The sequence below is a fragment of the Molothrus aeneus genome, chromosome 6 (assembly GCF_037042795.1).
Source record: "Molothrus aeneus isolate 106 chromosome 6, BPBGC_Maene_1.0, whole genome shotgun sequence".
In the NCBI taxonomy this organism is placed as follows: domain Eukaryota; kingdom Metazoa; phylum Chordata; class Aves; order Passeriformes; family Icteridae; genus Molothrus; species Molothrus aeneus.
In genome coordinates, this window is record NC_089651.1 from 10,057,032 (window position 1) to 10,070,540 (window position 13,509).

The 13,509-nt window shown below is 43.3% G+C and overlaps 1 protein-coding gene across 2 annotated transcripts in view; it reads left to right on the forward strand.

Moving 5' to 3' along the window:
* Positions 1-4,711: 4,711 nt before the first annotated feature.
* Positions 4,712-13,509, forward strand: part of PAK6 (p21 (RAC1) activated kinase 6) — a 38,717-nt gene continuing 29,919 nt past the window's right edge. For both annotated transcript variants that reach the window (XM_066552150.1, XM_066552151.1), the window contains exon 1: positions 4,712-5,105. The gene's annotated coding sequence lies outside the window, so the exon portion shown is untranslated. The remainder of the gene's footprint in view (positions 5,106-13,509) is intronic.

The following is a 13,509-nucleotide window of genomic DNA, read 5'->3' on the forward strand; positions in this document are numbered from 1 at the left end:
TGCACCAACATGTAACAGGAACTCAGGGAGCTCTTGGGACATCCCTGTTGTCTGTTCAAGTAACTGCCTCTAGCCTTAAACAAACTTTTCCTGAGCATCACTTTTTGAATCTTTGTGTAACACACAGGTGCTCTGTGACCTTGCAGGCTGGGATTGCCATAGGCTTGTCATGAAGTAGGAGACACACCAGCCTTGCCCTCAGGATATTTGGAGATGAAAACAGTCTTAATATTTTCTGAAGGAAAAGAGGCATTTATAAATCCTGATGTGACAAAATGTTCCACACCAGGTAGAGGGTAAAATGAAATTGTGTGACACCCAGATGTAGAAGTCCTAGTGAAGTTATCATTAAAAAATAGAGCAGTGGAATCTGAGCTATGGAAAATTTTAATGCCTATTATATAAATAAAAGTGCACAAAGGAAAATAGGAATGTGATAGGTCATGATTGTACCAGGTTGCTTGGGAACAAAACTTGACCAGAGATACAAGAGGGATGTCTGGAAGATATCTGCAGGCTTCAGCTGCTTTGATTCAGAAACTGAAATAATTATTAATGTCCACTCTGTTAAGCAAAAAGGGGTCTAGAAATATTTACAGGAAATCACTGAGCAGCCAAGAATGCTAAAGGTAGAAAATGGGGGCTGATTTAATGTGCTTGAGCTGTGGATGGGACAAACCCCACAGGGGTGAGCCATTTTCTTCTCCTTAAGGTCTGGAAGCTGTAGCTGGAGTTGATTGCACTGTTTCTGAGGGCTCACCAAGATCATTGCTTACACCTGTGAAATACAGGTGGTCCAGGTTACCTCCTTAGTGGCCCTTAGTGGAGTGACCAATGATGTTACAGAACATAATTGCTTTTTAAGGTACACCTGCAAGCATTTACAAATCCGTTGTGATCTCTGAAACTGGCTTTATTTGCTCACTTAACATCTGAAGAGATTTTAAGGAAGCTTGAGGAAAGGTGAGGAGTACTGATTGTCTGCTGGTCTTCTAAGGTATGTGATTTGTAGATTAAAAATCCTAACTCTGAGATAATTGGGAAATCTCCTAAAATTTATCAGATAAGTGCACTCAGAATATATGTATGTGAGACTTTTGCAGCCTGGGGTTGGTGTTCAATAAAAAGATCAAGAAAACCTCAGAAGAGAAAGATGCACCTGATAACTGGTACATTGTCAGAAGTGTAAGCCTGAGCTTGTGAGCTGAGCTCACAAAAATAATTTCTGTGAAATGATTTCACAGAATAAACTAGGATTTTTAGGATTTTCCAGAGTAAACTAGAAGGGACAGGCGATTCAGGAGAGCTATAAGGATGTTGTGAGGTTATGCAGGGACAAAATTAAAAGGGCCAAAGCCCAACTAAAACTTAATCTGGGTACTGCTGTGAAAGACAGTATAAAAATGCTTCTATAAATAAATGAGCAACAAAAAGGGCTGAGAAGAATCTCCATTCTTATGGGACTTTAAGGCACTCTTTAGTAAAAAGTGGTTGAGTCAGTGTCCCTGGCAGGATTTAAATAATATATAGAGGTGGCACTTGGGGATGACCTGGTTTAGTAGTGACCTTGGTGGTGCTGGGTGGGCTCTTGGAGATCTTTTCCTACCTTAATGATTCTATTATTTAAAGAAGACTAATCACCCCTTCTGCATAAGCATCAGGAAGTAATTCTGTATCTTTCTTCTGTTCTGCTGCTGCTTTCCCAAATAATATTCCAAAATGCATTTGAGCTGAGGTGCAGCACTCCCTGCTGTGCCCCAGTGATTTCCCCAAGGATGCCTCGATGTACAAAAGCTCAGTTCTTATTTGAAGTGAGTTATTTGCCTGTGGGGTGGGGAATTGGTGGTTGGAGTCTTTCCTTTAGCCTTGGGCTATGGGCACTGCAGTCACATGGACGTGCCTGTGTTTGTACAGATCACCCTTAAAGTTTGACAAGGAACACTGAACTCCTTTAACAGTTTCATTCTTTTGGTTCTTACTCTTTTACACTTTTTGCCCCTCTGCTCAGTTAATCCAGCAGAAGCTGGATGCTGTTTGGAAGCTTAGAAATATGAAGGTTTCATTTCCCTAATAGTTTAAATTATTAAACAACATGAATATCAAGGTCATTCAGTAAAGACTGAGGAACAATGTTCATTTGTTGGTTCTAGAAATATTTGTTCCCTGCTTTCCTTTTGTAATAACTATGATCCAAAGCTATTTAATTATTCACCTCATGGTTCCAGCTGGTGTGGAAGTGTGATTTACCAAGCAGGATCAGGAGCTGGATGACACAATACTGACAAAAGACAAATGTTAGTGTTCAGTTTCTAGGCCTTAGCTGATGGGCTTTTTTCCCAGTGCTTTGGATTCTCTTGATTTTTCGGTGTCTTGGGTTGTATATTTCCTTGAAGTTAAGCTAGTAATGTACTTTGTAGTGCGATACTTTATATTATCATTTACTTGGGAATTGTTTTGTAGGGAAAAAAAAGTTGGAATATTGCAGAATTCAGTATTGGTATGCTTCCTCGATATGCAGTAAAGGCTCTGGATTGTTCCGCGTCTACCCCTAAAGAGCCAACCTGGATTAGTACTTTACCTGTATGTGAACTGAACTGGCATATTCCAAGTGCATTCTAAAATTATTATTTTTGTTCCTCTCCAAGTGCTTTATCTTCCTTTTTCTCTCCTCTGTGTTTTGCCATTTTTACATGCACTAAACATTTGTTCTGTAAGAATTGTGTTGATGTGCAAACCCCACACAGCCAAGGCCAAACTAATAGTCACAGGATCCTTGGGGGTCCCTTCCAGCTCAGGCTGTTCTGTGATTGCATGAGTTATTACTGCGTGGTTATAAGCAGTATGAAGCCTTTAGATAAACCAGGCTCTCTGTCCCCTCTCTTTTTGTGACATGTCTTTCCTTCCAGAAGTGGTTGTATCTCAGTAATGCTGCAGAAATTTTCAGGGCAGAAGTTACTCTACAAACATGAATGTTATTTAACCTCAAACCAGTGAGGGGCTGGGAAAGATAAATCTAGCTCTAATGAATGAAGTCCGAAAGCTGACAGCATTCAGTAATCTCACAGGCTTGGGATATTTTCTGACAAGAAAATTCATTTCTGAAACTTGTTGACAGAAACATCAAGAATGGAGCTGCTGTCTTTGCTTCCACCCACCTCAGCAAAGAGTGGGGGAAGAGAAGCAGCTCTTATAAATAGCTCGGTTCCTGTTGTATTTGTAAGTTCAGTGCTTTTTGTGTCAATGACATCACCCTCTTCTCCATGGCAACCCCCTACGATGTCAAAACTGCAGGGCACCATCAGAGGAACTCAGACCAGCAGATTAACAGGTTGAATCAAGATGATTTAACTGCAAAATAGTGCAGCGGCAACAGAAAAGGTGGGAAACAAAAAAGGAGGCTACTGGCAGCTCTCTTACACTGGAAAACAAGCATCTCTAGTGTCTGGTTCCCCAAACTCTGCCCTATCTCTTTTTCCAAGTCCTTGCCAGGAGGGGATAGGTGGAGGGCAGGCAGGAATCTTATTCCCGATCTTCAGTGTGTCTGGAGAGCATGGAGAGCACAACTGCAGGTGACTAAGCAGGAGGAGTATGACTGACTCACTCCTGAATTATTTCTCACTCCTCTTCCCCCTCCCATCTATTCTGTTTGTTTTTTTAGCTTTCACCCAACAGCTCAGATTTTTCCCCAGGCTCTGATGAGGAAGAATTAGCAGCAGGCTTTCCTGTTACCTAATGTTCACAAAAATGTGCTTGTGGTTATCCAGGTGAGGAAATAGAAGCCAACTCCAAGAACAAGAAAAATGAATTGGCTCTTGAATACAGCACCTTTATCTGGGAGGAAAGAAAAGAAAACAAAACAAAAAACAGTTCTTCTCTATTCTGAGTGTTGTGTAGGAAATACTGAAGTAACTGATGTGCCAGGAAGCTGTAAATAACTGGCTTCTTTATCAGGATACCTATGGAAAATACCTAATTGCCTCCCTGGCAGACCTGCTGGTGTTGATTTCTAAACTGACTGCAGTGGGGAGAAGCCATGGCACTTGCTGTCTTGATTAAAACATTGGATTCTGCTGGGTTGCATTTGGGACTCAAGGATCAGGAATATAATGGTTACAGCTGCAGAGTTTCAGTCACTATGAGCTGTTTCAATCAGCTTAATAAATCTGTCCTCATTTACATCCCTGTGAAGTCTGAAGCCATAGAACAGTTTATATTCCTTCTCAGGGTGCCAGGCAAACTGTTGCTGAAACCTGGCCTGCAGAAGTGTCAATTTTGTATTAGCTTATGCAATTTTTGAAATTGCATTACTTGGGACCCAGGCAAGTTATGCAAAACGAGCACAATGCCCAGAGTCCTGACATCCACAAAAAGACGTGGCAATGCTCCCCACATAGAAAAACAAGTCTGTGATGGAATGACACTTTATTTGCCACTTGTGGCCTGTAGTTTACAGTGCATGAGAGTCTTTAATCACAGATTCTCAAAGTGTAAGGCTGTTATGTCTGTAGCTCCCCACCCCAGTGTGATGCTAAGCCTGTGTTTTCCAGGCTTGGTTGAGGGGAAAATGCATGGAGTCTCTACACACCAGAATCTTGATTAGTATCTTGCTTTTGCCTTTTGTGCAAAATGCCACTCAAGGCACTGTGCCATCCTCTTTGCTGAGCTCACAGCATCAGCCCACGATAAAAAAAGGTCCCAGAAAACATTGACTCACTGCATCCCAGCATCCTGACAGGGCTATGTGTCTGCAATGAGATCTCCTCAGCCAGAACTGCAAGGTTTCAATGAAATTGGTGTTTGTGAGGCTGTTTTACCTTCCCTGAGTTGTGCTACCACCTGTACTGCCTGCCGGGAACAGGGGTGGGAGCACTGGGATCACTGCCCAGCACCTGGCAAGGGGCAGTGCTGCTGAGGAAGCAGCTGGAGCCGGGGGTTTTGCATGTGCATGAGGAGTTTTCTGCAGAAGCTTTAAGACTAAATTGCTGAGAATTTTTGCCTGAAGCAAGGGATGTTTCCCGTATTTAAGACAAGCAGCAACCTGCAGTCAGAAGGAAGAAGGGACTGAATTTACTCCAGAAGTATTTCTCTGGGATCTTTTTTCCAAGGTAAGCCTGCTTTTGTGGGAGGTAGATGGGGCAACAGGGCTCAGCATTCTGAACACTGAAACTAAAATGACTTCTTGCATTTTTGTTACCTTCCCGGTCTGTAGAACTCAGATAAATGTATTATGTCTCTGGTACTCCCTTTTTGGGCTGAAAAATCAACCAATAAGAGCTAATTTTCTGAGGTCTGAAGCCATAAAAATGGGTGGGAGAGAATTTTTTTAACACTGCCTTGTGCCTGTGGGCAATGTTTTTAACACTGCCTGTGTTCTAGTGGTGAATAAATGCCAGGGACTGTGCCTCTAAAACATACATTTAAGTAGCAGAATGATGGGTATTGAAAGAACAGTAGATGAATGAAAGTAAAATTTAGTAGATAGACATCAGCTTATGGTTTATTAATTTAGTGATTTTCAACATTGCTAGATTATTTGTTGTTCTGTAGGAGGCGAAATGAAGATGGTTCCTGCCTTGGGAATTTGGACTTAAAGTTTTTAAATTGGCAAGGTTTGAAGAATTGCTGTTGAAACCTAGAGCAAGGAGATAAGATTTTTTTTTTAAATTTGTATGATACCTGAACAATCAGTTTATGGCTGTTGAAAATTATAGGTTGAGAGGCCAGAAAGTAGTAGAGAACTTGTCGTAGCTGCAGGAAAAGCCTGTTAAAGGTAGGGAAAAATACCTTGAATGTACAGAGATGGCTCTGAAAAAAACTGGTAAAACCTAAAAAATGTTTGATCATCAGTGTCCCTTCCTTATACTGAAATGATTCCTAGCTGGGAACCCTCCAGCCTGGGAAATGTGTGCTTAGGTCATGGGTATAAATACAGTCCTTGAGGGGGGTACAGCAGAGCATGGATTTGGCAGAGCTGCTGGAGCCATGGAGGGAAGGCACTTGCTGAGCCCAGAAGTGCAGGGCAGAGCATCCACACTTTCTCTTTGCATGCTAATGGTGCTAATACGTGAATGCAGTTCCATTTTGCTCTTGGAAAAGGGATAATATGTGCTCATAAAACAAAACCACCTTCTGGTTAGGGAAATAACTATAGTCAGTAAACTTCTGGAAAAAAGCCTTGTCAAGTCTGTGAAGAGAGAAATCAAAATAATTTGTTGCCTCTTCTTTTCCCTAGGGAAAGTGGGAACCAAACAGTGCCTCGAGGGAATTTGTGCCCTGAGCAGGCTGCAGAATGGCTGGGTGAGGTTGCCTGGGGAAGGGCACCTGTGCCCAATGTTGAGGCAGGGGCTGGTGGCCAGGAGGGTCTTGGTGCCAGCAGTGGTTGTGTAACGTTGTGCTGTGTCCGCAGCTGTCGCTGCCAGGCACTGGATCAGCTCATGCACTTGGATGTAGTTGCTGCAGCTTGATTCCACTCTGTAGAAATAGTTGAGGATATTCCTGCCAGCTTCCAAGTCAGGAGTCATCAGTTCTGCCTCTGTCACTTGGGGAGCATGAATGAATAACTCTTAAATCATTAATCTAGGGCAGCTTCCAAGAATCCTGTGTACCCAAGTCTGGAATACATTGTGATCTGATTCATTATCCAGGGACAGCAAAGACTTTGAAGAGGTGTTCACTCAGGGGTGGCTGTGCTGCACTTCAAACTCCCAAAGAAAATCACGACATGTAAGGGTGGGGGGAGCAAAGGAAGTGGAAGCAAGGCCCCAGAGGAGCAGGGAAATTAGAAAAGGACAGCAGTAGCCACATGCTGTGGACTGGTGGACAGGCCAGCACAGCAGCCTTTGGGGGGATTAGGGAAGCTGCTGCTGTTGCTTTTGGCAGTGCCACTTGACATAATTTTAAACTGGAATTCTGCATAGCCAGTATTAAACACCAGGTTATCTTTCATGGGATGGTTCTTTATATCTGGTAAAACCTTGTATTTTGGCTGACAATGACTTGGTGATAGAGGGGGGCTTTTTTGAATTCCAGAGAGAACCATAGTAGGATGGATAAATAAGAGGAAACAAGTGTTGCTGCTAGAGAATGCAAAGCACAGCAACCTAGATAAAGGTGATCCTAATTGAGGAGGAGGAGTATTGGTATTTAATTAAAACTACTCCTAAAACCCAGGTTCTTAGTGGTAAAATAAATAATAGCAGGACATGAGTAATTCCTCTCAGGGGGAATGTCAGAGACAAAATTACACTAATGTAGTAATAAGAGGGGCCTGTGTGCAATTGCTCAGAGGAATAGAAACAGGGCAGAATGATTTTGCACTGCTGAGAAGTTCAAATGTGGTTCAAGTGAAAAGGGACAGATGCTGGTTAAAGCACATGCTCTTCAGGCCACTTCCAAAGACAGAGCTGTCTTGAGTTTCTGAGCTGGATGTTCTTGCAGGACTTGGCAATCCCAGCACAGAGACTGAGCTCCCTCTCTGCTTTAAGAAATGATGGCAAGCTCTGTGTGTCACTTGCGCTCCTGCTGCTCAGTCAGGGTGTTTTCAGTGAATTAAAAACAAATATTTCAGACCCAGACTTAGGACAACTGTGCCCCATGTCATGCATCTGAAAGCAAGAAAGAACATTAAGCAGTTTTTGTTTCCTTATTTCCCTCCCACTCCTCATTTTCGATCATCTTAGAGTTCTATCTGCATTCCTCATGCTGTGATGCCTGTTTTGGGGAGGTGGTTAAATAGTGTGAACTCATTAACCACTCTTGACTGAGTAACAGCCAGTGACATAACATTGTTTCTTCTCCATAACGGCCTTGCATAATGCTGCGTTTCAGTTTTGGTTACTCCTTCCATTTCATGCTTTTCATTTCTGTGACATCCATCTGTTTACCAGACAAGGTTTGGGGGGGGGGGGGGGGGGGGGAGAGAGTGAGGGGGGTGGAAATAATCCCAGAATACAAAAAGAAAAACCCATACAAGTGAGGCTGGTTAGGGCTTGGAGGAGCCTGATCTATTGGAAGGTTCCCTGTCCATGGAAGGGGGCTGGAACTAGATGATCTTTAAGGTCTCTTCCAACCTAAACTATTCTGTGATTTTCTAAGTATATAATGAAGAACTTAGGCATTGGGACACTGGAATGAGAACTGCTGTTGCAGTGAGAGAAGATCCTGGATACTTGGGGACCAGGAAAGCAGGTAGTAGAACCTTTTTACTTTTGTGTTCTTCTTCCTTTCCTCTCCCCTTTACCCCATCTGTGAAAACAACAACCAGCTACCCTCAGCTCTCCCCCAGAACTCCCAAGTTTAGTCAAAGGACGCAGTAGGATGATAGTAGCTTGTGGTAGATGTGGAAGGCAATTTTTAACCTGCTCTGAAAAATCAATTTAGCTAAACTGTGGCTTTGAGCAGTGTCATTTTTGGTGTATACCCAGCTGAGGCAATGCAGCAGCATCCCCTGGCCAGGGGCAGGTGACCTGCTCATATGGCATGGAGAGGATGTATAGACAAGACTGTGTCTTCGTTAAAATGACACATGGCATTGCAAACTAGAAAGCAAATGGTACTCAGCAACTTGAGCAGGGACAGTGACTCCATAAGTTGATAATGTCAACTTGATGGCTCTGAGCTCAATTGTTTGCCCCTGAGAATTGGTTAAATAGAGTTGACTGTCTGTAGGGTCAGTGTTCCCTTATTGACGGCCTTCTAGTTTTTTGACTTTCTTCCCTGCCAAGTATTGTGGGAACCTTTTTACCCCACCTGTGTCAACATTTGAGTCTTCTAAATCTGTGACTTTTCAAGGCACAGAAGGAGCTGAGGGTCTTCACAGCTGGAAAGCTGTGCTTAGAGGAGGAAAAGAAGGGTGCAAGTCTGTCCTTAATCTGGGCCAGGAACAGAGGAGTTAACATGTAGTGGCCAGAAGGCACTACACAGATCTTAAAATAACCAAGAACAGGATAATTTGGCTTAAAAAACCATCTGGGTCTTGATTCAGTGCTCATTAAAATTCATAGTAGCCTTATGATTGGCTTCTGGAAGAATTAAGCAGGGTGTTACACTTCATAATGAGTACTTTGGGCCTTGGCCAAGAAAGTACATCACTGCATACAATAATGCTAGAAATTAACTTCTTTCCTGTAACATCCAGCTTAGAATGAGAATCTTTCTAGCACTTGTGGAAGTCAGTGAAAAAGCTCTGGTTTCAAGGGATTTTGGATTGCATCCGAAGAACAGATGTTACAGCTGACTTTGGGAAGAGGTCTCTCTGGGCAAGTCATCTCTGAGCTGGTCATGCTGCAGCAAGCTGTCCACTCTGGGGACACTCACAGTCTGCAGCCATCAGAGCTCCTGAGTGTGCAGGGAAAGGAGAAAAGTCAGACTGCAAACCTAGCACTGGGATGGAGTAACTGGGGCCTAAAAGGAAAAACGCCTGCTTGTGTTTGTTTCATTAGAAACCTAAATGTATTAACTAATAATGGCACAAATAGCTTAAAGTCTTGTGGCACCTCATCAGCCATGAGATGATGTCAATAGACAAAATGCTCCTGTCTGTGACTGCTGCTGAGAAAACCTCCTGATTTCTGCCTCTTTCTTATAGAATACTGTTTGGTATTAAAGGAAAGAAAATAATTCTGCTTGCTCCCGAAGCAGAAATTTGCAAAGCTCTTTGGGCTTTTGTGTTCTCTTCCAAGTTCTAAATATGTTCTCCCAAAGCATCTCAAAACAGCAGTCTGGGTCACATAAAGCTGAGCCAATAACTTATTTGAGGAATATTACCTTTTATTCATTTAAAGACACGTTTTTAAAGAGTCTGTTAGAACTTGGGCTCACCTGAATTTTCTGGCTACTCCTAACCTGTGGTCTAGGATCACCTTCAGTGGTCTGTGGCTGTGCTTAGACTGGGGCTGCTACTTGTGGAAAGAAGAAAATGAAGGAATTTTCCAGATAAATACTCAAGTATTTCTGCAGGACATCTTTGGGCACAACTGTTACCCAGGCTTTCCATTTTCATTAAAATTCTCAAGAACTAAATTTAAAAATGGTCATTTTAAGTGTTAAGAAGCCTTTTTTCCCCCCAAAGATCACATGTGGAATGGAGACGAGCTAGTTAATATTTTTCGTGTTGGAATGTATTTTTAAAAATTAATTTATTTACAGAATTTCATTGGCACCTCAGAGAGCACATGAACAAGAAAAGGGGTTTTTTTTTTTGGATTAGTAGTTTGAGGAATGGTGATTAACTAGAAGATCAACTAAGATCAACTGAAGTTTTTCAGTTATTTTTACTAGCCTCAGAATCTCTAAATGTGCAGATCAGGAAACATTACATCTTATTTACAACTTAAATGGCTATGTCTTATGTTGCTCTTCTTTAAGGATGATGGTGATGATGGAGATTTTCTTTAATCTTTAGATATACACACACACATTTGTGTATATCAGTGGACTAGTTTCTGGTGTCACGTTGAAGAGGATTCTGGTTGAGTTGTTCCACCATGGTTCCCCTCTCTCAGCAGCCAGCAGGATCCAGACTCCTTCCAAAGGACGGGCATTCACTCTGCCAAGTGCCAGCAGGTCCATGTGCTCAGGCTGTGCCTGTGCTCAGTTTGGCCTCTCTTAATTGTAGGGTAGGGCTGTGGTAGAAAAATGTTCCTACAGTGTCAGAGACAGCTGGCGTGTTCCAGTCCTTTGTAACGTGCATTGCCTGACTGTGTGCATGCTTTAGTTCCTTATTGTGGAATCTGACAGCCTTAGTAGTTGCACACATGTTTTGGGTAGTTTGGAAACTTGTTTTTAATGGAGACTGTGGTAGTTGAACTTTACTGTTTGCCCACTAGTCTGTGCTGTGCTGAAACCGGTACCTCAGAACAACCAGCGCCTCCTTCTGGCTAGGGAAGTATTCAGGCTATTAAAAATTCCAGCCTAAATGAAGGATGGAGGAGATTGCTGAGGATAGAGAAAGTAAGACTTGTGTAACTACTATCAGGAAAGACCAAAACTCACTCTTAGGGGAGGTAGGAATTAACTTGTTCCTCTGTCGTAGCAGTTAGAATGCAAGACAAGGATGTCTCAGCTACCATTTTTCTGTGTTATATCAATAAATCTCCAAGTGGGGATTATAATCATTTAATCCTTTGCAACCCCTCCTGTGGACTCCAGAGCATTCGCTGCTTGTGGAGATAAGGGAAACCGAGGGTTCAGTATTGTGACATGCTGCTCTCAGTGGCAGAACAAGAAGGTCCAGTTCCTGCATTGCAGGTTGTGGCTGCTGTGTTGTGGCATGACTTCGTGCAGCTGAACCATAGGCCAGGCTCCTGAGACAACCAGAGCTTGAAAATAAAATAATAGTTAAAAAAAAAAAACCAACAAAAAAAAACCACACCAAAAAAACCCAACCAGGTTTAACCCTTCAACTGCCTCCTACTTCTAGGGAGAAGAAACCAAACACTTGATCCAGTGTCAGCAGCTGGAAGGGGTTGAAATATATTTTGGATACTTGTTCCCATTGCAGCTGTCAGCCCTTCCCTTCTTTTCTTCCACAGAGAGAAATAGCTGCTCTGCCTCTATCAGCCTTCCCCCCCAAAAATGTCACCCACTCAGCACTATAGGTCAAAGCCCTCTCCCATACTTGCTGTAGGGAAGCTGCTGCTGGGAGGCGACACGTGTTCCCTGGCATGGGATTAGCACTGCATCTTCCCGATTTTCCTGCGCTGAATGCTTTCAGGATAAGGCTGAGTTGGCTGCAAGGACAGTTGTTCCCTGCCTCCACACAGCTACAAGTGGGATGGGAAACCTGTGCTGCACGGAGGCACGTGCTTGGATTTTGACAAGCATAAGCTCCAACCCTCAAATTATTCTAAGCTCTGCAGAGTTGGGTTTGAATGTACCCAGAGGTAGAGTGACTAATGGCAGCAAATGGTGTTAGACTTCTGCAGCCGTTATTTTAGCCACTAGGAATTCGCTGGATTCTGGCTAATACTTCAGTGATAGCTGACTGACCTAGTTATTCAGAACAGAGGCTTCGGTCTGTATTCCTCTGATGCCAGCGAGGGATTTCAATCTGCATTTCTATAGCATCCTTAAGGATCGCAGCATGCTTGGAAAAACAACAGATTAAGCCGCCTCTGTTCTGGGGGAGTAGAGCATTGTCACAGTCATTTTAGCAGCATGCAGAACGCCTTTCCCAAGGTGACCTGGGAATCTGTAGGTAATGTTGGCTTTCTGCTGTGATGTCGCCATTGCAGGACTGATCATCGTGGTTTCTGTGGGAAGCAGAAGAAGCACCTTTTGTAGAGGGTGGCACAGGCTTGTGAGGTGGACCATGATGTTACTTCTGTTACAACCAAATAAGTCTGTGAATTTTTACAAGTAAAAGGTCTGGAAGACGTGTGAGGTGGCTGTGTTCCAAGCTGTATTGATATTATCTGCAGGAACATCTACCAAGCCACAGGAATTTAACCAGTAGCAAAATAGCATGTGCTGTGTTCAGGTGATCTTGAGCTTTAACTTCAGTTTCTCATCAGAGTGGGAGTTAAAATTTTCAAAGAGTCTGATATTTTCTTACCCTCTCTAGGCTTACCTGCTTTCTTCACTGAAACAGTTGTCAGGCACTGGGCCATTGCACCAGGGCAGTGGTGGAGTTATCATCCTTGAGGTGCTCAAAGAAGGACTGGATGTGGCACTCAGTGCTCTAGTCTGGTTGACAAGGTGGTGATGGGTCCAAGGCCAGACTTGATGATCTTAGAGGTCTTTTCCAGCCTTAATGATTCTGTGCTTCTTACCTCTGGCATTCTGCAAATTTGGCAGCATTTGCAGGTCCTTGTGCTGTTTCCTTGCTGGCCACTATTTGCTCCACCACAGGAGGTGTTTGGCCCAGGAGAGCCTGGCTGTAACCCATTGTGAGCCTGAAGCAGGACAAATTCCCTTCTTCCATGTGCCCCAATCTGCATTGTTTGGCATAGGGTAAAGAGGGACTCTCAGCTCCCCACTGCCCTGCCAGATAGGAGTGTGGGGATGTGTCCAGATCTTTGACAGCACTCAGAGTTCTGGCAGAAGCAATGGACTTGCCCAATGAACTTCCAGTTCTTCAGCTCTCATGCATTTGTGTTTCGTTTTGAATTGGAAAAAACCTCTTCTGGTTTAGACTGTAAACCTTGATTAAAAACACTGGGTGAGCTCATGCAGCTGGAGTATGAGCAGGGCTTTGTCCTGCTGGCATCTCAGGATCCTACCTGGATAATGGCAGTGATGCATAGTAAGCAGGAGGATAACCCAAACACTGGAGCTGGCTATCCAGGTAATGCTCTCTTGGAATGTTCTGCCCACCTCCGAATGGGATACCCTTAAGGAAAGGTGGCTAAACTGTAAGTACTTATTTAAAGTGAAACTGCCTCTGGATTGCTCCCTCCTTATCTGCAGTCCTGGCTTCACGGTCATGTGTTGATTATGAGACTCTCAGACTTGATTCCTATCTCGTGCTTCCTCCCACCGGTTGGTTCTGATGTGCAACACACCCTTTCT